Here is a 24,944-nt window from a genome sequence, read left to right as displayed (position 1 = left end):
CAATAAAATGGGCTCGTCCGGGATTTGAACCCGGGACCTCTCGCACCCTAAGCGAGAATCATACCCCTAGACCAACGAGCCGACGCAAACTTCATATTTTCCTTCGTCTTACTCTAGCATAATTATATGCAATGATAAACTGTGCACTTTTTTTTAATTCAGTTTTCAGTGTTCAAGAAAATTCAAAAGTGTTTTGGAATGGGGATTAACTGACAATTACTGTTGGTACGATTTAAAAAATAATGTCCCTCAATTGCTAGGCCCTCAACTAGGGAAAGAAAATCTGACTGAAGAAATGAGGTACAAGATTAGCCATTGTCTTTGGTAGTGTGGCCGAGCGGTCTAAGGCGCTGGATTTAGGCTCCAGTCTCTTCGGAGGCGTGGGTTCGAATCCCACCACTGCCAAACTTGGTTTTTATCCAGGAAATTTCGCAAATCTATGTTTAGACTCTTCCTAAAATGAGTTAACTATGATTCGAAGGCATCCTCTGGGCTTTCCTCAGATAACTGTTCCCCAGTAAAACAAGTTATAGCCACAGTAACAAAAACTTCTAAGAACGAAATATTTTCAAGTTTTATACAATTGGCTTCAAAAAATAAACAGGAAAAGTACATCATCGCTGTGTTATGTCAAAATATTTCCAATCGATACATAACAAAAAAAAATTTAAATCTACAATTCGAGTCACCATTTCCCTGAGCCAAGTGTCCATCTGATAAAGTGGAAATATCACCAGACTCAACTTTCGATGACCTTTGACCTAATCAAACTTTCCGGAGAAAGGTCATTTTTGAAACTGGAAAAGATGAATAAGGAATTATAAACAATAGTCCTACAAGAGAAGCTGTTGGCAATTAAATTTTACTTGTATAGACTATTAATCAATTTGGTAACTTATCTTTGGATGATATCACTGGAGATTAGAAAGGTTAATTTCATTTGCAGATCACCCAGTACATGCTGTATCACTCCTTTCATTAAGTATTAAACTCTATAACTACCTTTGTATTGTTAGATTAAAATTTTTCACATATCCTAAGTAAGGAGTTAGAGAGCATTTTCATTTAAAAAATTTTTCACAAAAGAATAGGCTTGTGTCACATACTTTAGTTAATTCCCTAGTTTTTAGTTGCACCTTTTCATATTATATGCCAATTCAAAGCTTTATTTCTATTTTTGTTGCTCTTTTCTCCTAGAATAATAAACACTTGAAGGATAAAGACCTTTAAACTTGGACATAGCGTAGAGCCTAAACATACCTTTACATTGACCAGCTCTGCAACCGTCCCCAGGAGAAATATTACATTGATTGCCTGGACCCACAAGTACAACCATTTTTTTTAATCCTACCATATTGTTGTTTGGTTATTTTGTTTTGTTTTGTTTTTTCAGTCTAGGCTGACTCTTCTTGACCCCTTTTGGGGTTTTCTTGGCAAAGATATGTAAGCGTAAGCAAAGTGAATTTTTGTTAGTATTTCTTGGAGTTTCGTTTTCTAGGATCCATGGCCATAACAATCTGTTCCCAGGTATTTTGCCTTGCCAATCAGGTGCTGAGTCATGTAGGTTTTCACACCTTCTGGCTCTGAGCCTATCAGCTGAAAGTATATATATTCTGAGAGATTGGTATTTTGCCTTGGGGGCTTGCTTGGGGGCTCATAGGAAGGACCTTTGATTTCCTGTATGGGACCCTGGGTAGCCATTGTTAAGGAGCCCTTCCACCCTCACCCCAACTCAGATGTTGGTGCTTTCCTGGTCTAGGTGATGTATGTCTATTACTCTGTTAAGACAGTTGGAGCCCTGTCTATTGGATCATTCATCAGTCTCTGTGCTAATTCCTCTGTTTCTCTGCTGCGTTTAGGCTTTCTTGGGTAATATATCTTTCTGCATTGCTTAATTAAAGTAAGATCATTAACCCCTTTGAAGCTGTCTTTCCTTTAGAAAAGCAGATCAAGAGCCTATGCTAGCAGCCCACCCTGTGTGCTAGTGTGGTTGCTAATACAAGATACTGTAGTGGTTTGCCATTTCCTTCTCCAGCTTGTTTTACAGATGAGGAAACTGAGGCAAACAAGGTGGAATGGCTTGCCCAGGGTAAGCTAGTAAGGCTGAATTTGAACTCAGATCTTCCTGGCTCCAGGACTCTATCGACTGTGCCACCTAGCTGCCCAATAACTTCTCTATGAACTTCTGTGATTCTTACCTGTAGGCTGCATAGGCCCAAGTTCCTTTCCTTGACTAACACTTGGTACTCTCTCATGCACATCCATGTCAGCCCTATTCATCTGGTGTCCCTCTCTATACCATTTACCCCTACCCTTTCATTGTGCTGCCTGGAATATTTGCTCCATAGTGAAGAATCTGCCCTTCATAATAGGCCTATGCTAACCCTCTGCAAATTACTTCATAAAAATTTTGTGTTTAATTTTGAGTGCCTGTTGTTTCTTCACACTTACTATGAGATGGTAAGGTCTCTTTGTTACAAGGTGGTTTTCTAAGCAAGGTAAGTGAATATGAAAATATAGGTTATGTCAAATAAAATTAAGAAAAAAACGAGACAAAAAGACTATAAGTTCCTTGAGGGCAGGGAATGTCTGGAAAGTAGATGGCACTTAATAAATGTGTATTGAATTTGGTAAATAGAAAGTGTTCTAAATCTGGAATCATAGGACCCGAGTTCAAATTCTGTTTCTTCCACTTTCTTGCTGTCTGACTTTGGACAAGTCACTTAACTTTCTGGATCCACAGGACCTGAGTTCAAATTCTGTCTCTTCCACTTACTGACTCTATAACCTTGGAAAAGTTAACTTTTTGGCTTCCAGTTTCCACATCGGTAAAGTGAGCGGAAACTTCTTGATGACGTCCAAAAATCCCTTTCAACTCTATGTGTTTGAACCTGGATTTTTTTCTACAAGGAAGTAAGGCAAGAAGAATTATATGAAGAAAGGAAAAGAAGGATTAAAGGAAAGGGGTGGTTGTAGAAAATCATTTTGGTTAGAATATAGTAGTTTGAAATCCTCCAATTAATCAATCAGTTAATAAGAATTGACTTAATTCCTAGATGTCTTGATCTGTGTTAATTGCTAGATTTACAAAGACACAAACCGAAACGGCTTCTTGCCCTCAACGAGCTTAGATCCCTAACCCTGGCCAACAATCTTGAAAAACGTATGGTTACAAAGAAGATTGAGTGTCTCAGTGAAAATCCAAACTTATTACTGGAAAAAATAAACAAAACCTAAAAAATGTATTCAGTTGACGATAAGTTTATGGCAAATGCAGAAAAAAAAAAAGTTTGCGGCAAATGTAGAAAAACATTTGTACGCCTCCTTCGAGCCGGAATCGAACCAGCGACCTAAGGATTCCTATAGACTTATTACACTACAGTCCTCCGCTCTACCAGCTGAGCTATCGAAGGGCGCATACCAGCAGTCTCTAGCACAGAATTTTTCTGCACACCATTGCGGTTAAATTATGTCTCTTCAGTAGTGTTCTATGAATGTCTGTGTTGATTCCTAAGTCCACTTAGGCTTCACTGTTTAAATCTCAGCAGGAGAGCAACCCTACCAGATATCAGACTCCTTCAGGACCTCAGCAAACTTCCAAAACTCGGAGAACACCTCCATCTTGTGATTAAGAGATCTTGGGCAAGTCGTTCCTCATCTGTAAAACGAGGAGGAGGGTAGACTAAACGGCCTCTGAGGTCCCCTCCAAGTATATATATATAGCCCTAGAATTCTATGATCGCGGCCGTTTCTAAATTCTCTCGGGGCTTCAAATCCTATTGTCCTAGGAACCTCCCACAGCTAGCTAGCTTCTGGCTACCCTCCCTCACCTCTTATCTGCCACTACCAATCCTGAAATGGGACTTTTCGGCTCCTGAAGCCCAAGGAATATAGTGCCAGGAGACAGTTAGCAGGACCCTGCAGGCAGCCTCGAGTTCCTCTAGAGCTTGACGGGAGAAGGATTGAAGGAATTTCCTTCCTTTTTTCCACATTGGTCAGCCATATCTGAAGGGTTCGATTCCATGTTGCTAAAGGATCACGAAGAAACTTTTATTTGATCATAGAGGCAATAGTGAGCCCCTAGAGTTTCTTGAGCAAGTGAGTTACATGATCTAGGACTCTGGGACTTGTACTTTAGCAATATCATTGTTTGATGTGGAGATCAATTAAAAGCTTGCTATTACAATAGTCCAGGGGAAAGCGATGAGGAACTTGAACTAGGATCATAGACTTGTGAGAAGGGGCACTTAGAAATAAGCCATCTAGGTTAGGGATTCTTAACCTTTTTTCTGTCATCGATCCTTCTGGAGAAGCCTTGGGACCTCTCTCAGAATAAATACAGTTATCAAAATACTTTAAAAAAAGTTTACCAACCTGAGGTTAAGAACCCCTGAAATAATCTAACTCTTCATTCTACATGGGGTGAGATGCTACTGAAATAAAACCTATGGGCCCTCAGGAAAAACAAACAAAAACCAAAATATTGTTAGTGAAGTTTGTTTCTGGAGTACCCAGCTTTCCAATTCTAAATGCTTTCTCTCATAGACTTGTGAGAAGAGAGGAGGACCAATTGGAAAGATTGAAAGGTATAATCTACAAGGCTTGGCAATTGACTGGATATGAGGGAGGGTGAAGGAGAAGGAAGAGTTGAGGATGACTTTGAAATTGTGAACTTGGGTGACTGGAAGGGGAACCAGGGGAGTTGGAAAGAAGAGTGGGTTTTGGGGGGAAGATCATTACTGCTGTTTTAGACACAGGATCATGTTGGAGGACTCAGTCAATGAGAGTAGTGAGCATGAAAAGTGATTGGAAAGTGGAATGAGAGTGCTAAATTCCATTCATTGATTGGACAAAGTCCCATAAGCTGGGAGGAGAAAAAGAAAATGCAGGGGAACTCCAGCATTGGGAATGATTGCTAATTCCAGCATTGGGGATATTTTACTAGCATTAAATGGATGAAGTCCTTGGGCAGATTTGAATCTGGGTTTCTGAACTGTATTTTTTTTAAAGCTCCTGTTTTGAGAGCATGCTTGAGAGATTGGTTAGGGGCTGCCTAAGTTTGAGAAGAGCTGTCAGGCTCATGTAAGGTGGTTAATTGTTGGAATATGTGCAACTTTATTCCTTTGACTTTTTTGTCATGAGTAAAAACTGTAGTGTTAAGCCATGCTTGTGTCATTAATGCTGTCATATCATATTCATGAGATCAGGGTAAGTCAGTCCTGAAAACAAATGACCAGAGAGTCGCAGAGGTTATGCAAAAGCTGTCAACTCTGAAAATACCAAATAGCTCACACAAGTTATCACAACCACAGTTAACTCTGAAAAATAAAATAAAACAAAAATAAAACCAAAGAGCTAACAGTGGTCATAAGCAAAAAACTTTCTTCATTCAGTTGGAGGAGGTGAACTAGACACATGTGCTGGGGCCTCCTCTGATACTGAGGAGACTCACTTTGGTGTGGGCAAATACATATTCAATACATATACCAATGGCTATGCAGTGAGTTGTAGCCCTGCCAATGAAAGGTAATAGCAACAAAGAGACAAGTTTGATTCATAGCAGGACTTCATGACTGGAACGTGAGTACTGTTGGTGCTTGTCAGAGCTCAGAAACCACCTGGTGCTGGAGTGAAACAATTCTGGGATTTTTCTATGGGTGAGTACATGCAGAGAGTGAGTGCAAAGGATTGTTGGGCCTTGTTGGGCCTTAGCTCTGGAAAATAGGGTGTCTCCTAATAGTACACAGAGAGGAGTAAGAAGAGAGGAGTGCTCTTGGCATGTGGATCCTGCCAGGACCAATGAAATTCTCACAAGGAAAGAGGTCTAGAGTTGGCTTAAGGTGGTCCAGACACAAACTTTAAGAGACAAAATGGATAAGTCTACCTAGACACATCTTTAAACTAATGAAGGAAGCAATGCCACACATAAAAGTGTTGGAAGTAGAGGAGAGAGACGACCAACTGTCTGAGAACCACCAGTCTGAGACTGGTATGTCCCAAAGCACCCTCCAATATAGACATAATTCATTAACTACAGGAGTGAGTATGGAACTACCCAGGCCCAGGTTCAATGGCTGGCTAGTGGCCTGTAGTACCCCCTCGGTAAGATATATCGTAAAAGATAGGCCTTTTCAGGAAGAAGTTTGGGGATCATTAAAAGCACTAAAAAAGCACTCCCAAAATCAGTCCTGGCAGCTCTTCACCTCTGGAGTCAGCTCATCATTGGATGTACAGTACATTTCCAAGATATCTGAATGAATGCACCAGCTCTCTAGGTGCTCCATCTAACTATGCTATAGTCTGGAAAGTAAAACCACTCTTCAAGCATTTGGTTTATCCACTGTAGATAGGCCAAACTATTTTTGAGTGATTATAAATCAGCACACTGGCATTTGCAAAGAAGAAGGCCTGAAAGACCTCCACCATCTATCTTTCTTCTGTTTGGACTCAGTGATGAAAATCCTCCATGCTGCTGGAAAGTATATTTAGCAAGCATAAATATCCCTATTTATTCCTCTCGCTTTATTCATTATAATCAGAAGGTCAGAGGACCTTCTATCTTTGTTGTTATATCTTTTAAGGAATTGTGGATAATTTTGACATATTGTAGAAGATATCATATTGAAGCAGAGCCTGGAAGGTAGTGTGTGTGTGTGTCTCTACTGAATCAAATGCATTTTTATAGTCAACAAACATAGTGACATTTTGTATTCTTTAAACCTTTCCATCTTCTTGACCTTAAAGATGTGGTCTGCTATAAAATGTCATTTGAAAGAGCCTTACTGTTCATTACTCAGATCTTCATCAAGGGTGCCTTCAATGTATGAGGAAAGAGACATATAGTTTGGTATTTATAGCCAACATGTTGCCTTTTTGGGGGGGGGGGGAGCGGATAGTAATTAGTGGCAGCTAAGTGGCATAGTGGATAGAAGCTGCCATTTTGAATCTGGCCTTAGGCATTAGCTGCGGGACCATGAATAAGTCACTTTACTTCAGTTTCTTCATGTGTGATATGGAGGCAATGATAACACCTACACCCCAGGATCAAATGAGATAACATGTATACAAAATGCTTTGCAAAATTTAAAATGCTATACAAATACTAGATATTTTTATTAATAAGACCCAAGACTTTTGTGTCCCATTTCAGACACCTTGAGAATTCATTTCTCAATGACCTCAAAATCCTGTCACCTCCAACACAAAACTCCTCTGCGTTTGACTGGTCTAATCTAGTCAGTCTTCCTATCTCTCTATTCTTTTATTTTCTTCAGTTCTATTACTTTTTTTTTTAAAGGAAAGAAGGTTTATCGGGTAGCACTGTTGAGGTTTAGGGCTGCTGGGACCCTGAAATAGTAACACAGGGGTCCTGCCTCAAATTCTTCTACCCAAGCCTTCTTTCAGCCAAAGACAAGATTTATTAGAACATGGGTCAGGGTGGGCATGATTCTAAAAATCCACAATATTGTCCAGACTGAATATGATCCATGGGCTAGACTCTTAAGGAATCTGAGCACTTTAATGGAGGCAAGATGGATCTTTTATACAGAAGACTGTAAAACAGAGAAGGGGTCTAGATGGAATTAAGGGAGTGGTGGTATAGTGTGGGGCCTGGTGCAGACATAGAAAAGGGCTGTTAATTAACTGGGAAGGGCTGATTGCCCCAGGCTAAGCCAGGGACCTGCATCACATGGGAAAGTCCAGTGGCTTTTCCTTTTTGGGGTCCATATCCCAAAGACATGGTCTTTTCCTTTTAGGGGTTCAGATCCCAACCCCTTCAGCACCAGCTTTAGGGTTTGCCTCACAAATATTCCCAAGTTTGAACGTTTGAGAGTCTAGCCTTTGCCTGGGGGAAAGCCATTTTCTTGGGTATTCTAACTCTTAATAAGAGGAAAGGATAACACAGATGGTTCCCAGTACTGAGAGAGGCATCTTTAAAATATTAAGGTCACAATATAGAGAAGTAAAAGGCCTGGACTTTGCATTCTGCCTGCCTTCAAGGCCATTTCCACATCCTCCTCAATGTCAGAAGAATAAAGGGTCCTTTTAACAAAAGTTATCATTGGCCCCTGTGAAAGTTAAACTCACTAGATTATATGAAGAATGCTGTAACCCACCCCAAACTGCCCCCACCCACCTGCCTATCCTTCACCCTACCCTTAGCCCCCTAGATGAATTTTCATTAAGGCAAATCTACTTACTTAGGTTTCTTGGGGGAGGTGGGGCAGCCTTGGAATTCTAACATTCTATGAGTAGGCAAGGAAATGACTTATGCTGCCCAATTCAGGGTCTAACCCTGCCCATTCATTTGTTATATAGGTAAGAGGTCTACCATACCCTCCACCCCAACTGCTTGGGTTTCAAAACAACCTTGCCCCGAACTATCCTCCTGAGCACTTGCTCTGTAGCTTGGGGTCTCAGCATGGCATTGTGGAGATGAGTGCATGGAGAATCCAGAAAATGGGGTTTGAGTCCCTGCTGTGTGCTCCTACTACCTGTGAAGTTTGAGAAGCCTCAGTGTTCTCTCATCTGTAAAATAACGTGAGGATTAGGCAAGATGGTCTCGACGCCCCTTCCGGCTTTATGTCTAACTAGCTGATGTGGAAACAAGTTCTTAGGTAACAAATGACATTTCAACAGCTGCAATTTTGAGTCCCAGCCTACTCCTTACTGCCGTGGACGAGAACATCTAGATGGTAGTAACAGAAAACTGAAACAATATAATGAAAACAGCTGAGACTTCAGTCTAGAACAGGATTCCATCATGACTACGTTTTTCCCCTAAGGCTCTTGGAAGTCAGTAACTAGAGGAACCAAGGTCTTCATCAGCTTTCGACAGCTTTCAGTCTTCACTGGAGATTATTTCTCCCCTCCGGGACCAGAAATTTCCCTTGAAAGGGTCGGGTTTTTCCCCAGCAATCAATCAACCAACGAATCAATAAACTTTGAAGCAATCGCTACTCCGAAGAAGCTTACATTTTAATGGAGAGACAAAGCGTATATACAAAACTAAATAAAGCATAAATATAAATACATGTAAATATATACAATATAATTAAATTAAAAGAAGTTTGGGGAAGATGTACTATCATTGGGGAGGGCAGAAGGTCAGGGAAGCCTTCCTGGTACTTGAAGTGCATCTTAAAGATAGGTGGGGGCGAGGGCGGGGGCGGGGAGGAGAAACTGTATTCCAGGCCCGTGGGACAACCAATGCCAAGACGAGGTAGCAGACCAAAGCGGGAAGTGTTGGGAAAGAGGAACGGAGAAAAGGCCAGTTTGTCTGGATCGCAGACTGGAGTTTCTATTTTATTATTAAGCGTTGTTCCTCCGTTATTACTCCAGGGTCCTCTAGATTCACAAAGGCAAATCCGGGTAAAGAGAAGACGTGGTTCAGCGCCGGGAAGATATCGCTCCCAGGTTTCCCACTCGCTTTGGACAGTGTACGTACGCCCCTCGTTTCCGGCAGCTCCTATATCTCGAATTCAGCGAGAGGGAGAGTCTTTGTCCCGAGCCCACGTCCCAGGAAAGGCCTAGATCAGGAAACGGCAGGCGATCGCGTCATTTGAAATGAAAGTGAGCTTTAAATGAAATATCGGAGAAATGCCTTGGCTTTCTTTCCGAATACAGAACAGAATCTTGAAGAAAACCGCTCGACGAATTGACCTCAATCAAGGAGATAAAGACGGATGCCGGAAAACGCTGTTGTGGGTAGCGTGGCCGAGCGGTCTAAGGCGCTGGATTTAGGCTCCAGTCTCTTCGGAGGCGTGGGTTCGAATCCCACCGCTGCCATTAATGTTGGTTTTTGGCGAAAAAAAATTTACTTTGAAAATTTCCATATTACCGTACTGTTCGCATATTAAAACGTGCGCGACGGAATATAAAAAATCTACTGGTGCTAATGAATTAAATTTGTCATCTTTATCTTGCAAGTCTGTAAGGATCATTAGATAAACATTTATAAAATAACATGTGTGTGTACATATATACATATGTGTGCATACATATATACATACACATCTGTGTGCGTGTTTATATGTGTATGTATATCAGGCAACCATGCTAAGGATACAAAGAAAGGTAAAGGGCAGCCTCTGGTCTCAAGGAGACAATATACAAACAACTACGTCAAAATAAGATATATACAGGATGAATTGGAAATAATCAATAGAGGGAGGGCACAAGAATTCAGGGGGATAAGGAAAGGTTTCCTGTAGAAGATGGAATTTTAGAGGAGACTTGAAGGAAATCAGAGAATCCAGGGGGCAGAGATGAGGAGGCAGAGCGTTCCAGGTATGGCATACAGTCAGTGAAAAAGCCAGAGTCTAGAAGTGGGGTGTCTGGAGATCAGCGGTCATTGGATCTCGAAGTGCAATGGGGGTCATGGGCAGAAGGGGTCGTAGCCTGGGAGGTAAGGTGCAAGATGTACTGAAAGTTGGGGGAGGGCAGGTTATGAAGGGCTTTGAACACCAAATAGAAGATTTTATATTTCATCCTGGAGAAATAGGGGGCCCACTGGAGTTTATTGAGTATAAGTGGTGGGCAGTTGGGGGGTGGGGGGAGGATGGACTCGTGCTTTAGAAAGATCACCTTTGAAGCTAAATGAAGTATGGATGGAAGTAGAGAAGAAACTTGAGGCAGGTAGACCACCAGCAAACTTGAAATAGTTTAGAATCGAAGTGATGGGGGTCTGTACCAGTGTGGTAGCCTGCCAGAGGAGAGACTAGACATCTAGGAGAGATGTTATGAAGGTAAAATTGACAAGCCTTAAATCGATGGTAACACAACTCCATCAAGAAACCTTGAAAAGAAAAGACTTCAGGCCAATGGTAGAATAATAGTAAATTACTCTCACTTTCGTATCATTTAGATAATGTTGCACACCCCAGACAGCTAAACTGCTATACGCCAACATCGATCTCTGTGCCAGTCTTTTGTTGAATAGTTATATGCTTGCTTTTAGTTTTCCTTAGACCGTATTTTCTTAAATGGATAAATTGTTTAACTCTGAAGAAACTAATAAACTAACCAAAAGAATAAAAAACCAAAAGGAAGAACAAGACAATCACGAGTAGCAACAAAATAACCCCTGGGAAGTTAAGCAAAACAACACAATAAAGTAATTGCTAATATGCTACCCATTGTTAAAAGAAAAGAAGCCTAGATATTTTAATATATTTAGGTCATAGCAACAATATCCATTATACTTAACCTGTATTGTAACTTAATGTTGCCTTCATTTATATAATTGTAGTTCGGGCACATATTGTTTTGTTCTTCATTCTTCATCTAATTGGAAGGGATTTCAAGGACTATTCAGCTAACTCATACTGGTAGGCAGGAGTTCTTTTAACATGGGATCTGAGGACTTGTTAAACAGACAGACAGACAATGGAGAGAGAGACAGAGACAGACACAGAGAGACAGAAAAACAAGAGACAAAGAGAGACAGAGACAAAGAGACAGAGACAGATGATAGAGATAGATAGATAGATAGATAGATAGATAGACAGACAGATAGATAAACTATATTTCAATATAATTGATTTCCTTTGTATTCCTGTGTATTTTATTTTAGGCATTTAAGTACATTATTCTGATAAGAGACCCATAAGCTTCTCCAGATTGCCAAAGGGGTCCCAAAAGGCTAAGATCTCCTGGAGTGGAAGAATCTTAATAACATCTCCTGTGCCTGGGGGAAAGGGTGGGTCTTTCTTTCATTTTGTCCTTTTCAGTTAAAGGTATTGTTTGTGATCCCACCAGACCTGGGAGTTTGAGCCATAGTGACCATGGAGCCAGGAATCCAGAAATGTTACAGCAATCCAGTCTGGGAGGGAAGCTCTACGAAGCCAGGGTGCCTTGAAAGCCAACCCAAGGAGGGGTTTGAACTTAGAACTGGCACTGTACTCTACAGGAACTGAGCTGAGCTGTTGGTATATTTGTTTTATATTTTTGACGTAAATATGCCTTTGTAAAAGCTGATCCAACTAATAGTGCTCTAGGGTACAGGAGAGCCCTCCTATACTTAAGAGATTAACATTTGTGAGGGATGGAGTCATTTGTGGAGACTCTTCACAACCCTAAATGCCCTTAAGTGTACATAAAACCCTAGAGAAATGATGAAATATAATATACCTGACCTTCAGGTAGTGGAGGCCAAAGTGTCTAATGCCTCATAATAAAATAGCACTCAAAATATTTTTAAACACAAGTTCATGGACCCAAGGTTAAGAAGCCCTGCTTTAACTTAAAAAGTCACATGTATTGGATTCTTCATTTGGTTGGATAGTAGAGGTAGAGGCCTGAAACAAAATTGCTACTTGAAAAAATACAAACATATACTTAGGATGTATAGGCTACGCTTCTTCCCAGTACAGCTCAACTTCTAGCCAGGAGTACAGAAAGTCTCGCTCGGCTGTATCTCCTTAACGTCAACAAGTACAATACATATTAGAAGCTCAATAAATGTTTTTTGAATGACTGGATCAATTGTAACCACCAGAGGTCATAAGAGGTTTGACCTTGTGGTCTGATGAGCAGATTTAAAAACCTCAAGTTCACTATCATTCTTCCTTCAGAAGTGTCCTTAAGACAATATATAAATAGCTTCTCATTTTGCCCCCAGTTAGAGATTGAAAGCTCTCTAACAATGGGCTGGAAGACGGGGATCCTAGGCCGGTGCCAGGAAAGGTCACTTTCTCCTATATGGTTCCCAGAGTTGTCCTACGCCCTCATACTGCAAACAAAGAGACACCAGGAAAAGCAAAGAACAGAGTCAGTAAGGTGATTATGAGCAATAAAATTTGATCAGTCAACTCAAATGAGAACAGAATAAAAGGACACACATGAGTGGGATGGTGAAGCCCTCTCATGGAATCTGGATCTCGGCCTTTCTGTGAGTTGAGTGGAATGAATGGGGGTGAGGACTTTTCATCGTGGCTCAGGGCTTCTGATTGTCAGCTAGGCCTAAGTTTCAAATCACCTGACCTGTAGGAATCTGAAACTTAGAGCAGCCTGAACACCCTGCCCCACCCCAACCCAGCTTGAACCTCGACAAATATCTTGATAACCCTAAGATTAGTAGTAGCAGCCACGCTCTGGGAACTTGGCCTACCAATTCAAATGTGGATGGAGAAGTTGCTGTTGTTTGCCTTCATTTTTGAAGAGGACCATCACATCAGGAAGACGAGTGAGGGAGGACTGTGCAAGGTCACCAGCCTTACTTTCTTCTCTGGAGCTATCTGGATCCAGTGATGAGATGTAGATCAGGAAGACTGGAGATGGCCCTGGGATGATGGAGAAGTAGCATTAAAGAGAATGCTATGAAAACATTAAGAACATCAAGCTGACCTAGTATAACAGAATCAATAGTGGGCCCACTATTGGACCCAAACCTCAAAGAGATCAAAGACTTATATTAACTGATAGAATGAAGTGAGCAAAACTAGAACAATTTATACAATAATTGTAACATTATAAAGAAAAAGAACTTTGAAAGATTGAAGACCTATTCCAATTTTTTTTTTTAGTACAAAAAAACCATTCCTTTCCTTATGAAAAAATTACCCATTCAGAGTTTACTCTGTGCTAGAAATGAATTAGGACCTTTGGCAGGATTTACGAAGGAAATAAAGGATACCATCTCTGTGTTCAGAAATGATTAAAAAAAGACAAGGCATCTAGGGACTTGAGATCCAGGGGCTACTTCCCCTACTCTAAGGCCATGTAGCAAAGCATTTGTAGCTTATGATGTGCTTCTGTGAATAGGCAATTATTAGACATGGAAACACATTTATCTTCTCTCAGCAGATAATTAAGAAACCATGTGACTGAAATATCACATGTGATAGATTTGTTTGCTTTGTCAGTTGGTTTCTTATCTGTTTTTCTTGGAGAGTTCAGGAGAATTTTTAAAAATATCAGTAAAGTGCTAAAACAAACAAATAAAAGTATTGCTCCTTAATGGAAAAGACTATTTTTAAAAACCTGCTGTATTTGTCCAAGGGTCTGCAAATCATGGAAGAGTAAATTCTCAGAATGACAATTGCAGGTGATTCAATGATCAGTGGTAGGATAAGTGATAGGCATAAAAAAACTGTAGCAATTCCCAGAAAATACACATGGATAAAAAATGTTATAAAAACCATCATTAAGGAAAGTTGCAAATATACCTGCCAAGACAAAGTAAGGAACTACAAGAACATAATTACGAAACACTTTTCATACAAATGAAGTCAGAAATATTAATTGTTCATGGATGGGCAGAACCAATGTAATAATAAACAAGCAATTAAAAATGACAATTTTACCTAAGGTTATATACTTTATATAAGTTATATACTTTATATAAGTTATTTACTTATCCAACTAAATTACCAAAAAATTATTTCACTGAGCTGGAAAAATAATAAAATCCATTTAGCAAAGGAATTAATGAAAAAATGTAAAGGAAGGATGTTTAGCAGTACCAGATCTTGAACAATATTATAAGGCAGTAATTATCAACAGTATCTGGTACTGGCTGAGCAATAAAAAGGTGGATCAGTGGGACAGAGTAGACATACAATACACAATAGTAAATGATTATAGAAACCTTATGTTTGACAAATGCAAAGATTTGAGCTTTTGGAATAAAAACACACTATTTGGTTAAAAAAATGGATAATGTTGATTACATTAGATTAAAAAGGATTTGTACAAATAAAATCAATGTAGCCAAGATTAGAAGGAAAGCAGAAAACTGAGGAAAAAATTTTATAGTTTCTCAGATAAAAGTCTTAGATCTCAAATAGATGGAGAACTTTGTCAAATGTATGAGAATACAAGTCATTCTCCAATCTATAAATATTGAAAGGATATGAGTAGGCAGTTTTTCAATGAAGAAATCAAAACTATATATAGTCATATAAAATGCTCTAAAATATTATTGATTAAGGAAATGCAAATTAGAACAACTTTGAGATATCATCTTACACTATCAGATTGACTAAAATGATAGAAAGGGAAGATGAAAAAGACTTGCATAAAATAATGAAAAACGAAATGAGCAGAACCAAGAGAACATCGTATACAGTAACAGCAGTATTGTTCAAAGAATGATTTTTGACAAAGTTATTCCATGTATGGTAAATACTCAAATCAACTACAAAGGACCTATGAAGGAAGAGGTTATCCACCTCTAGAGAAAGAACTAACAAATAGAAGTATGTAAAGTATGGTTTTATGCATATTTATAAATCTGTGTCAAATGGTGGCCTTCTCTAGTTTGAGATGGGGAGGCAGAGGGGAGATAGTTTGGAACTTAAAATGTAACAAAAATAAATTGATAAAAAAATTTTTTAAAGGATAGTTGTGAAAAGGCAGTGGGTATAAAAGAGAGCCTACTTAAGTGCTGTATTGGTGTCCACAAAATAAGAAAATACCTACAGAAAGGCCTCTAGCATGAAGGGACCATCCCTTTGGTATCACAGTTTGACTTTAGCCACAAGCAGTCAAATAAAGTAGGGGAGTCCTTGGTAACAGGACCAAGGAAGCTTCAGAGGTATGCTTGTAACAGTGGTGATTAGTTGTAACTGCTCTGAGGCCTTTGCTTATACAGGACATGCTTGGCTGTGTTTTGGAGGCAAGAATAAGGGTAATTCATGTGCAAATGTCAGTGTATAGGGGTGTTCTGAGCATCCTGAATGTCTCCTCTTCCAAAATGATTGCACAATGCTCCCCCTCACACACTCTATCTTCCTGCTGAACTTTTCTATTAGCTATTATTTCTGTACACAACACTCTCTATCCCACCTCCATGGTTTTTCACAAGCTATTCCTATGCTTGGAATGTACCCCTTCCTCACCTCCTGTATTCCCTAGTTTCCTTCAAGACTCAGCTCAAGAGCACCCTCATGTGCAACAACTCTAGATTTCCCCATCTCTCTCTCCCTACTTTGATTTCATATAATTTTTTTTATTTAGTCATCTATGTACATATTGTTTCCTCTAATAGAATGTGAGTTCCTTGAGTGTAGGGAATGTTTTGTTTTATGCTTTTGGCTTCCAAGCACTTATTATACAGTACCAGGTACATAGTACGTTCTATTAAGTGCTTGTTGAATGAATGAGTAATCTCAGAATGTGCTCTCACAGTCCTGAGACTTTGCTTGAACAGTTCTTTGTTCCTGGAATGCCCTCCAGCTCTATATTTGCTGCTGTTGTTGGTTTTCTAATCATTATTTAAAGCTCAACTCAAATGCCAAGTCTTCCACATATCTCTCCCAGATCCTCCTCCCCTAGTCCCAGGCATGTCCTTTCTTTTTGGACCTTGAATAACACTTTTATTTGGCAATTTTAGACTGCAATCTTTTCTCTTTGAGTGGACCTTGAGAGTTCCTTGTTGTGAACTCCTGCTGAAAGTTCACCATCTCAATACAGATCAGCACCTTCTGTGTAATTGAGAGTCTTAGAAAGTCACCTGAAGCACTGTGAGTTTGCTACTTGTCAAGGTCTCATAACCAATATGTGTCAGAAGTGGAGCCTGAACTGAGGTCTTCCTGATACTTCCTATCCACTACACCATATTACCTCTAAGACTATACTTACCTTTGATATTACATATAACAAATATGTGTGTGTATGAATGTATGTATGTACACACAAATAATTATATATACAATTATATATAAAATATAATTAAAATAGAGGTTTGGATGCCATTAAGCTCCTCTCATGTGACAAAGTACCTGGTGTGGATTCTATTCCAGCTGAGATTTACAAGGCAGGGGGTAAACTGCTCTTACAAAAGCTGATTGAAATTTTCTGGTTTATATGGCAAGAAAAGGTTACCCCCAAGAGTTCAAAGATGCCTCCATTGTCCATCTCTTTAAAGAAAAGGAAACAGGTTGTCCTGTGACAATGGGGGGGCAGGGGGAGGGCAGGAATCTCTCTCTTGGTCACTAATTTCTGGCAAGATTCTTCCCAGGGTCCTCCTTAATAGGCTTATCTTTCACCTGAAAGATGATCATCTACTTAAGAGATATAGTGTGATTTCAGAAAGGGCTGAGGAATGGTCAGTATGGTGTTTGCTGCCCAACAACTCCTAGAGGAATGCCAGGAGGGCAGAAGTCTGTATACAATATTCATCGATATGACCAAGGCCTTTGATATTGTTAGTCATGAGGGTGTGTGAAAGTTCATGGCAAAATTTGGTTACCCAGAGAAGTTCATCAGTATTGTTCCACAACAATCCTCTTGCTCATTCCCAGTCACCAATGGAGCAAAGCAGGGCCATGTGCTTGCTCCCATGCTTTTTAGCATGAAGTTTTCAATGGCATTGTCAGATGACTTCAACAAGGACAAAAAATGGCATAAAGATCAGCTACCTAACTAATGGTAAATTATTTAACTTGAAAAGACTGTAAGCCAAGACTAGGGTAAGGGAGCACTGGTGTGTGACTTTTTGTTTGCCAATGATTGTGCACTCAATGCAGCCTCTGAGGCTGAGATGCAACAGAGCATGGCTTGATTCTCTATTTGTGCTAATTTTAGCCTAACAATTAATACCAAGAAAACAGAAGTTCTCTACCAGCCAGCACCACACCATCTATATCTGAAACCATTGATAACAGCAAGAAATTTCGAATGTTGTTGATAAGTTCATTTACCATTGTAGTATACTTTCCACTTATGTACACACAGATGATGAAGTTGATGTACACATTGCCAGATTTAGCTCAGTGTTTAGGAGACTCAGGAGGAAAGTGTAGGAGAGAAGAGGTATTAGGCTTCCTGCAAAACTGAAAGTCTACAAGAGCTTTTATGCTGACTTCATTGTTATAAGCCTGTGAAGTCCGTACGGCATACCAGTTCCATGCCAGGAAACTGGATCGATTCTGCTTGAATTGTCTTATGAAGATTCTGAAGAGCTGATGTCCTTTCTGGAGCTGAACCACCAAGTATTCAGACTCTACTGCAGCAAGCACAACTCCAATGGGCTGGCCACATTGTTCAAATGCCAAATATGTGTTTTCCTAAAAGATTGTTTTATGGAGTACTCACACGAGGCAAGTGCTCATGTGGAGGTCAAAAGAAATGATACAAGGACACTCTCAAGGTGTCTCTGAAGGACTTTGGAATTAATTGAGACATGGGAGACATTGGCACAGGATCACCCAATATGGCATGCCTGCATCAAAGACAGTTCCATGCCCTATACAGTAGCTCAAAAGAAGCATGAGATGCACAAATCTAGAGACATCTCTACTCCAAATGTTCACATGGATTATTTGTGCCCAACCTGTGGTAGAACATTCTGAGATTGTATTTGTTGGACACACTTTACCTTGACCCCAACATAGTCATTTTGGTCCTCTTCAGGAATGAAGGACAAGAACTAACTATACATAAAATATAAATTATATATGTATGTGTGTATGTATGTATGCATGTATGTATACATGTAAATTAGAGCCAATATTGGGCCCAGAGGCTAAGAGTACTATACCTTTTCACTTTTCACCAAAGAGGCAAGGGACAGTTACTTTTTTCCTTCACACAAAACAAAGGCTTAACATGAACACCACAAGTTTGAACTGACGGAAAGACCAGGATACAGTGATGTATCTACAGATATACTCTCCCATAACGTTAATTACACCATAGAACATGGAAGCAGCTTGTGGGACTAGGAGTTTTACATTTGACCTAGTCTCCAAAATATCCAAACAATTCCTGCCAGATCCATGTCTTATAGACATCCCAGCCGGAGACTGAATTTCTTCTCTCTGTTGGTGGCCATTTTCTCCAATGCAAAAACTTTTCCTACAGCCAGTCATAAAGAGGTCAAGATCCCTGGACCTCTCCAATTCATGAGCTCGCCTCCAAGTCTGGACACATCCATGTAGGTAATCACTGTTTAGTTACCCATAATCAAGCAAGAAATAAAACACCAACAGCAACTTGAGTCCCAAGTCCCATGCTCAGACTTGTCCAAGACTATACATATGCTTTAGCTGCCAAGTGTTTGAAGTCTTCCATTTCTATGGTGGTGATGGAATAGCACTGACTCCACCCTTACCTCTCTAGGGGGATGCTCAGAGACACCTACTCTAGTGGGCAGACACAGAGTCAGAGTTTAGGTCCCTCCCCTTTAAATATCTGTTGAGTCAGCAGCTCTTCCTGCTCAGGAGTCGTTAAGGGAATTGCTTCTTCATGTCAAATCATAAGCTATTCAGTGCTGAGCTCTACATATCTCTCTGGAAGTTGTCAGACATAGTCCTGTGTCCTCTTCCTGAGATGGCCCCTACCTTTCCCACTCTCACACATACTCTATGAGGTGAAACCCCAGTGACATTTATAGTGATTGTATATGTGTCAAATCTCCTTACTAAACTGTGAGTTCCATGGGGATTGAGGCGTTTGCATTTACCGCAACGTTTATCACAATACTTTGCATACTGTAGGTGCTTTTAAAAGTGTCTTATTATAATCCTCATTATGATGTACTTCCATGCTAATTCATCTTTTGTTGAGTCTCTAGTCTAAGAAACAACAGTGTAATTAGAATGTTTGGTCTCTAGGTCCTGGTCTCTGACCTCATGGGGATTTGTGTTTTTCTCTTCTGCATTTTGTTCCTCTTTTTTGAGACTCAGAAATCAGGCTATTCTCAGGCACCTGGATTCCTGATGGATTTTGCAGCTCATTAGAATCTAGACTTTCTCTGTGGTAGCTCTGAGTAGCCCCACATGTTACTTGACATTCTCTAGTGGCTGATTGGTTAAACTCCATGGAATTAGATGTTATCATTTCCAGGGGGAAATTCATAAACTTTGCCATCTGAATAAGACATATTTCTTGGAATTTAGATACTTCTTCATGAAAGGAGTACCTTGCGGTCCAGGACTATAACTACACTGTGGAGTATATAGGGACATCATCTCATTGGATTATACCCCTGTTCCAGCTACTTAAGAGAGAACAAAGAAGACATTCACCAGAGATCTGAAGATTCACTGAAGTCTGTTCAAATTCTTAGAGGAGTGGAACACATTTGACTTTCATAGTGCTGCTTGGATTAGCCAGAGGGGAGAGGAAGGAGCATACAACTGAGAGGCTTCAGTATGCTCGAATCCCTGTCACTGGCAGGCTCATCTGTTAGCATCAGGCTAGAGATAAATTATGTAACGACCAAGTAGAAAACAATTGCTACCTGGCCTGAGGTATTTGACAGCTTACCAAATTTGGTGACATTGGAGGAGAGATGGAGAGTAACTTTCCTCTGTATTTGTATGTATGTTAGAACTACTTTTGAAATCCTATTGGCACAAAACTCCTGCACCTGCCTATTAGATACTTTGTACTATTTATTTCTATTTACAAATAAGGTAATTACTTTTTTAGATGCAAGTTCTCCCTATAACAGACCTCTGAGAGTGAAATTATGGGAAAATTGAGATTTAGAATTACAGTGGTTTTTCTTATATCATTCTTTGTTGTAAGTAGAAATAGTCATAAAATCTCAAATTCCTATAATTCAATAGATTATTTGATTGCTGAGAGTCATATTCTGATCTGATTGTTTTCATGGAAAAACTCGTATGTTCCACTTGGCTTAGAGATATAAATAACATTCTAGTGTCCAAATGATTGGCAATTGGCCCAAATGACCTTTGCATTATTTAAATTATGTGACTTTTATTTTATCTATGCCTTCATTGACTCAGAAACTGTGTTCAGATGAAAGACAAAAATCATTCTTATGAATTAGATTTTCTCCATTATTTCTCAAATATTAGAAGAGTTCTCCTTTCTCTCCTCTTGTCTTGGTAACTATAACCTTTCCCTTCCAGAGATCAGCACTAACAATGATCCCCATTTCCTTTTCTGGTTTTTCAAACATAGTTGTTCTCTGGATTAGGTTAAAGTAGCATTCTTCAAGGCAAAGAGGCAGTAGAATGAGAGATGTCTTTCTTTTCACAAGGATTCCATCCAACAGGGGACCTCTATACATTTATGGATCTTTTTTTTTCTGGCAAGGCAATTGGGGTTAAGTGACTTGCCCAAGGTCACACAGCTAGTACATGTGTCAAGTGTCTGAGGTTGAATTTGAACTCAGGTCCTCCCAACTCCAGGGCCAGTGCTCTACTCACTGTGCCACTAGCTGCCCTTATGGATCTTCTTTAATCTGTAATTGAATGTGTTTATGGAGGGATAGGATTTTGTTGGCTTTAATGCAAGATGAATTTCTAATGCATCAGTTCTCAAAGTGTGATGCCCAGTCACTTCCCATGACCAAACATTCACATGCCAAGTTAATTTATTACATGAGAAATGAGGTTCCTCATGACTAGTGTCCCTATAAGGAATCTTTAGCCTTTATAATATTTCTATCCCCACTTCTGTCATTTACCCCAATCTCCAAATATTACATGTTATTCTCAGAGAAAAGACATTGAATTTTTGTTGGTTGCTGTGTAGGAGACATCCCAGCTTCAAGAATGCCATAGAGAAAGGAGTATTCAAGATGAGAATAGGTAGGTAGTCTCCTTTACCACCAATACGATTGTGTGAAGCTTCTTTGGGCCCAAGTGAGTTGCTAAATATGACAGATGCTAAAGGGGCAACACATTGTTGGGTGTTCAATGCTCTTTTCAGATTTTGTGAGAACAGCAAATGGGGAACTTCCATTGAAGCACGAATTCCCCTTAAGTCTTCCAGAAGCTATTTCCTCTCGTTCTTCGTCTCAGCCCCTCATTCACTGGGGAGAACCTTCCCAGAGAGCTGCTGTTCTCTGGGATCCTGTTCTTGGCCCGGTTCTCAGTGTGTGAAGCATCTCCAGTAGTGACTGCTACTAATATTGTGCATTGAGGATTCTCTCATTAAAGAGAACTGTTCAGAAACAAAGATCTCCCTCACTTTCCTCCCTTCTTGAACACAGGACAATGCTTGGAGCCAGAGAGAACGGAATTGAAGCTCAAAGAATGTCCCAAAGCCAGTGCGTGTTCTACAGAAAATCAATCATTGAGAGCAAAAGCATTGGTCCTAAAGGGAACATTTTCCAAGCAGAAACACTTTTAAAGAAACTGTGAGTAAGTGCGGAGATGTATTTTTTAATTATCATTATTCCCTGAGTCCTTTCAGTAATAGAGACCTGAGATCTGTTAAGCCTTGAGAAATTACTCTTCCATTCCAGTAAAACCTCTGTCAGATGAAGATAATTCAGGGATCCCTGTGCCTGAATCACATTCTGATTTCAATGGCAATTTAAACCAACTGGTTGTCTTACTCCACCCTAAGCCCCCAGAACAGAATCTGCGACACTATGATAGAGATTACTAGAAACCCTCAAAGGAGGGAGATGTGTGACCTTGAGCAAGAAATTTAATCTCTCTAAGCCTCAGTTTCCTCATCTGTAAAATAAGAGGTTTAGACAGTTTCACTCTAAGATTCCTTCCAACTCTAGATATAAGTTCCTTGATCCTCTGATGCTGTCTAGTTTGTGGATTTCCTAGCTACTAGAAAGAGCAGGTCTGATTCAGCTCACTCAGGATCAGAATGTTCTGTTTACAAGGCAGAAGAGCAGTGTCTTTGGGCCACACCCAGGGAGGAAAGCACAAGAGGAGAATGGTAGTTATTCCCACTCACATTATCCCCTGCTTTTTCATAGTTGCTTTTCCCATATGGAGGTGCTCCAAGGTAGGCATAGGCTTGCTATCATTACCTGAACCATTAAGCATACCATGAGGGTAAGACTGGTTAAGGAAATGATACAAGATCAAAGAGTGACCAGTGACCACCAGAAGGGATAAAAAATTCCTAGCTCCATCTCCACCAAAGTGACCACTCTTCTGAGAATTCTAGAAAGCTTTTGGCAGGAAGTAAAGGAAATTTCCCCTTCCTTCATCTAGACACTCAAAGTGAATGCTACCCTGGGAACACTGGACTTGACATTCATCTCCTGTCGTAGACAAGGATAGGCTAGCTCTACAGCAATTCCAGCAAATTTTGGATGCAGGCCAGTGTTGCAAAAACCCTTATCTCTTGGAGATGGTGGACCCTCAGAGTCTTTTTTTTTTTTAAAAATCAAATAAGAGGTGACAATTCGCCCTGCTCTGGCAGACTTCTCTAATTATAATCACTTAGAACCCAGAAATGCCATGTAAGCAAATAATTGGTTTTTTTGTGATAAACGCTAACTAGGGTTTTGCTTAAGGAAACACTAGGGCAAATAAGGGAAAGAGGATTTCAGAGGTCACTCAGTATATGGATAAGAATACTGTTATTCCAATAGTAGGAAGATTAAAAACTTAAATCCATGGCAAAACTTTCTTAGGGAATATCATACTTGGAACTGGAGCTACCCAAATCGCAAAAATTTGAACTCTATTTGAAATGACAGAGGATGTTAGACTAGATAGAGTGGACCTAACCACAAGAAGTTTTCATTTAAATACTAATTTGGGCATTTAATAATTATGCAAAAGTCACTTAACTTTTCCCAACAGGCTTCTTCAGCTGTAACAGTGAAATAGTATCTGAACTATCTGCCTCACTGGCTTATTACAAAATACTATATCAGTAAAAATTATTATTATTGGGTCCCAGAGCTTAGAGGACTTACTTCTGACTTAGTAAATGACCAGGAGTTTAACCTGGTTTCAGTTAAAGGTGCTTTGGAATTGGAAGTCATACATTCCCTAGGCAAATCACATGACTTCTCCTCTGTTTTAAAGGATATGACCTGGTCACTCCTTGTCTTTGTAAATGACTCAGAAATGAATGAGAACCACCTTTTAACACATGGAAAATGAGGAAAGATGGGAGTTACTTCACTGAAGCACAAGACCTTAGGTATGTTCAGAGCCAGAAAAAACGATGAAGGTCATGGTCCACCTCATTTTACAAATGAAGAAATTGAGAATGTGTGACATGTCTGAAATTCATTCCAGCAGGATCTCTAGTAGAGGAGTTTTTAAAGTGTGGCTTCCAGTGACTCCTCACCCCTAACCATTCACCTGATATGTTCATTTATTACATGAGAAGGTCCAGATTCCAATCAGGCTCTGCTACCTACCACCTATGTGACCTTGGGCAATGCACATATGCTCTCCAGATTTCAGATTCATAATATCAAAAAATGATAGATATAGAATTAGTCCTTAGAAATATTGAGTCCAATGTTCTAAATGAGCAGAAGAGGAAACTGAGACCCAGAAAGATTGTATGATTGGCCCAAACTTATACATATAATTTGAAACATAAATGATTACATGTGTAGCAGGGCTGAGATTTTAACTCAAATCCTCTCTTTCCAAATCCGGTGTTATTTCCAACAACCTGTAGCTTCCACCTTATCTCTAAAAATGGAGGAGGAGATAGGCATCTAAGATCCCTTCCAGCTGGATCACATGATGTTTACATCTGCCTTCTCATTTCCCTGTAAGACATTTATCAATTTTGTGATCTAATGCACAGAATAATGAACTAGCAGTCAGAAGACCTGGGTTTAAATCTTTGGTTCAAATGCTGGCTCAGATACTTTGTACATGTGTCTTTTAACTCCAAATTCAGACAGATAGACAGACAGAGACAGAGAGCATGCAGAAAGAGAGAACACAGAGAAAGACAGACCAGACAGATGGGGGGTGGGGAGGGAAATGAAAGGAGGGAAGGAGGGGGAGAGAGAAAGAGAGAGAGAGAGAGAGAGACAGACAGACAGACAGACAGAGAGACAAGGAGACAGAGAGACAGAGAGACAGAGAGAGAGTTTTATACCTAATTGTTTACATGTTGAATCTTCCATTAGACTATGAGCTTCTTGAGAGCAGGTCTGTCTTCTTCCCTTCTTTGAATCCCTAGCACTGAGCACATAGCAGACATTTAATAAATGTTTATTGACTGACTGATAAAGGCATAAATGCTGTACTTGGTGAAGTTGCAGATGGCACAAAATTAAGACATTGGAT

General features: G+C 39.9%; 4 non-coding genes across 4 annotated transcripts; 2 read left to right on the top strand and 2 right to left on the bottom strand.

Moving 5' to 3' along the window:
* Positions 1–9: 9 nt before the first annotated feature.
* Positions 10–81, bottom strand: TRNAP-AGG. Its single transcript has one exon. It is a non-coding gene; the product is annotated as a tRNA-Pro (tRNA).
* A 242-nt stretch (positions 82–323) lies between these two features.
* Positions 324–405, top strand: TRNAL-UAG. The gene has a single exon. It is a non-coding gene; the product is annotated as a tRNA-Leu (tRNA).
* A 2,917-nt stretch (positions 406–3,322) lies between these two features.
* On the bottom strand, positions 3,323–3,413 carry TRNAY-GUA. Its single transcript is given in 2 exon segments — positions 3,323–3,358; positions 3,377–3,413. It is a non-coding gene; the product is annotated as a tRNA-Tyr (tRNA).
* A 6,294-nt stretch (positions 3,414–9,707) lies between these two features.
* TRNAL-UAG lies at positions 9,708–9,789 on the top strand. The gene has a single exon. It is a non-coding gene; the product is annotated as a tRNA-Leu (tRNA).
* The last annotated feature ends 15,155 nt before the right edge of the window (positions 9,790–24,944 follow it).

Source organism: Trichosurus vulpecula, chromosome 8 (assembly GCF_011100635.1).
Source record: "Trichosurus vulpecula isolate mTriVul1 chromosome 8, mTriVul1.pri, whole genome shotgun sequence".
Lineage (NCBI taxonomy): Eukaryota > Metazoa > Chordata > Mammalia > Diprotodontia > Phalangeridae > Trichosurus > Trichosurus vulpecula.
This window is presented reverse-complemented; position numbering and strand designations above follow the sequence as displayed.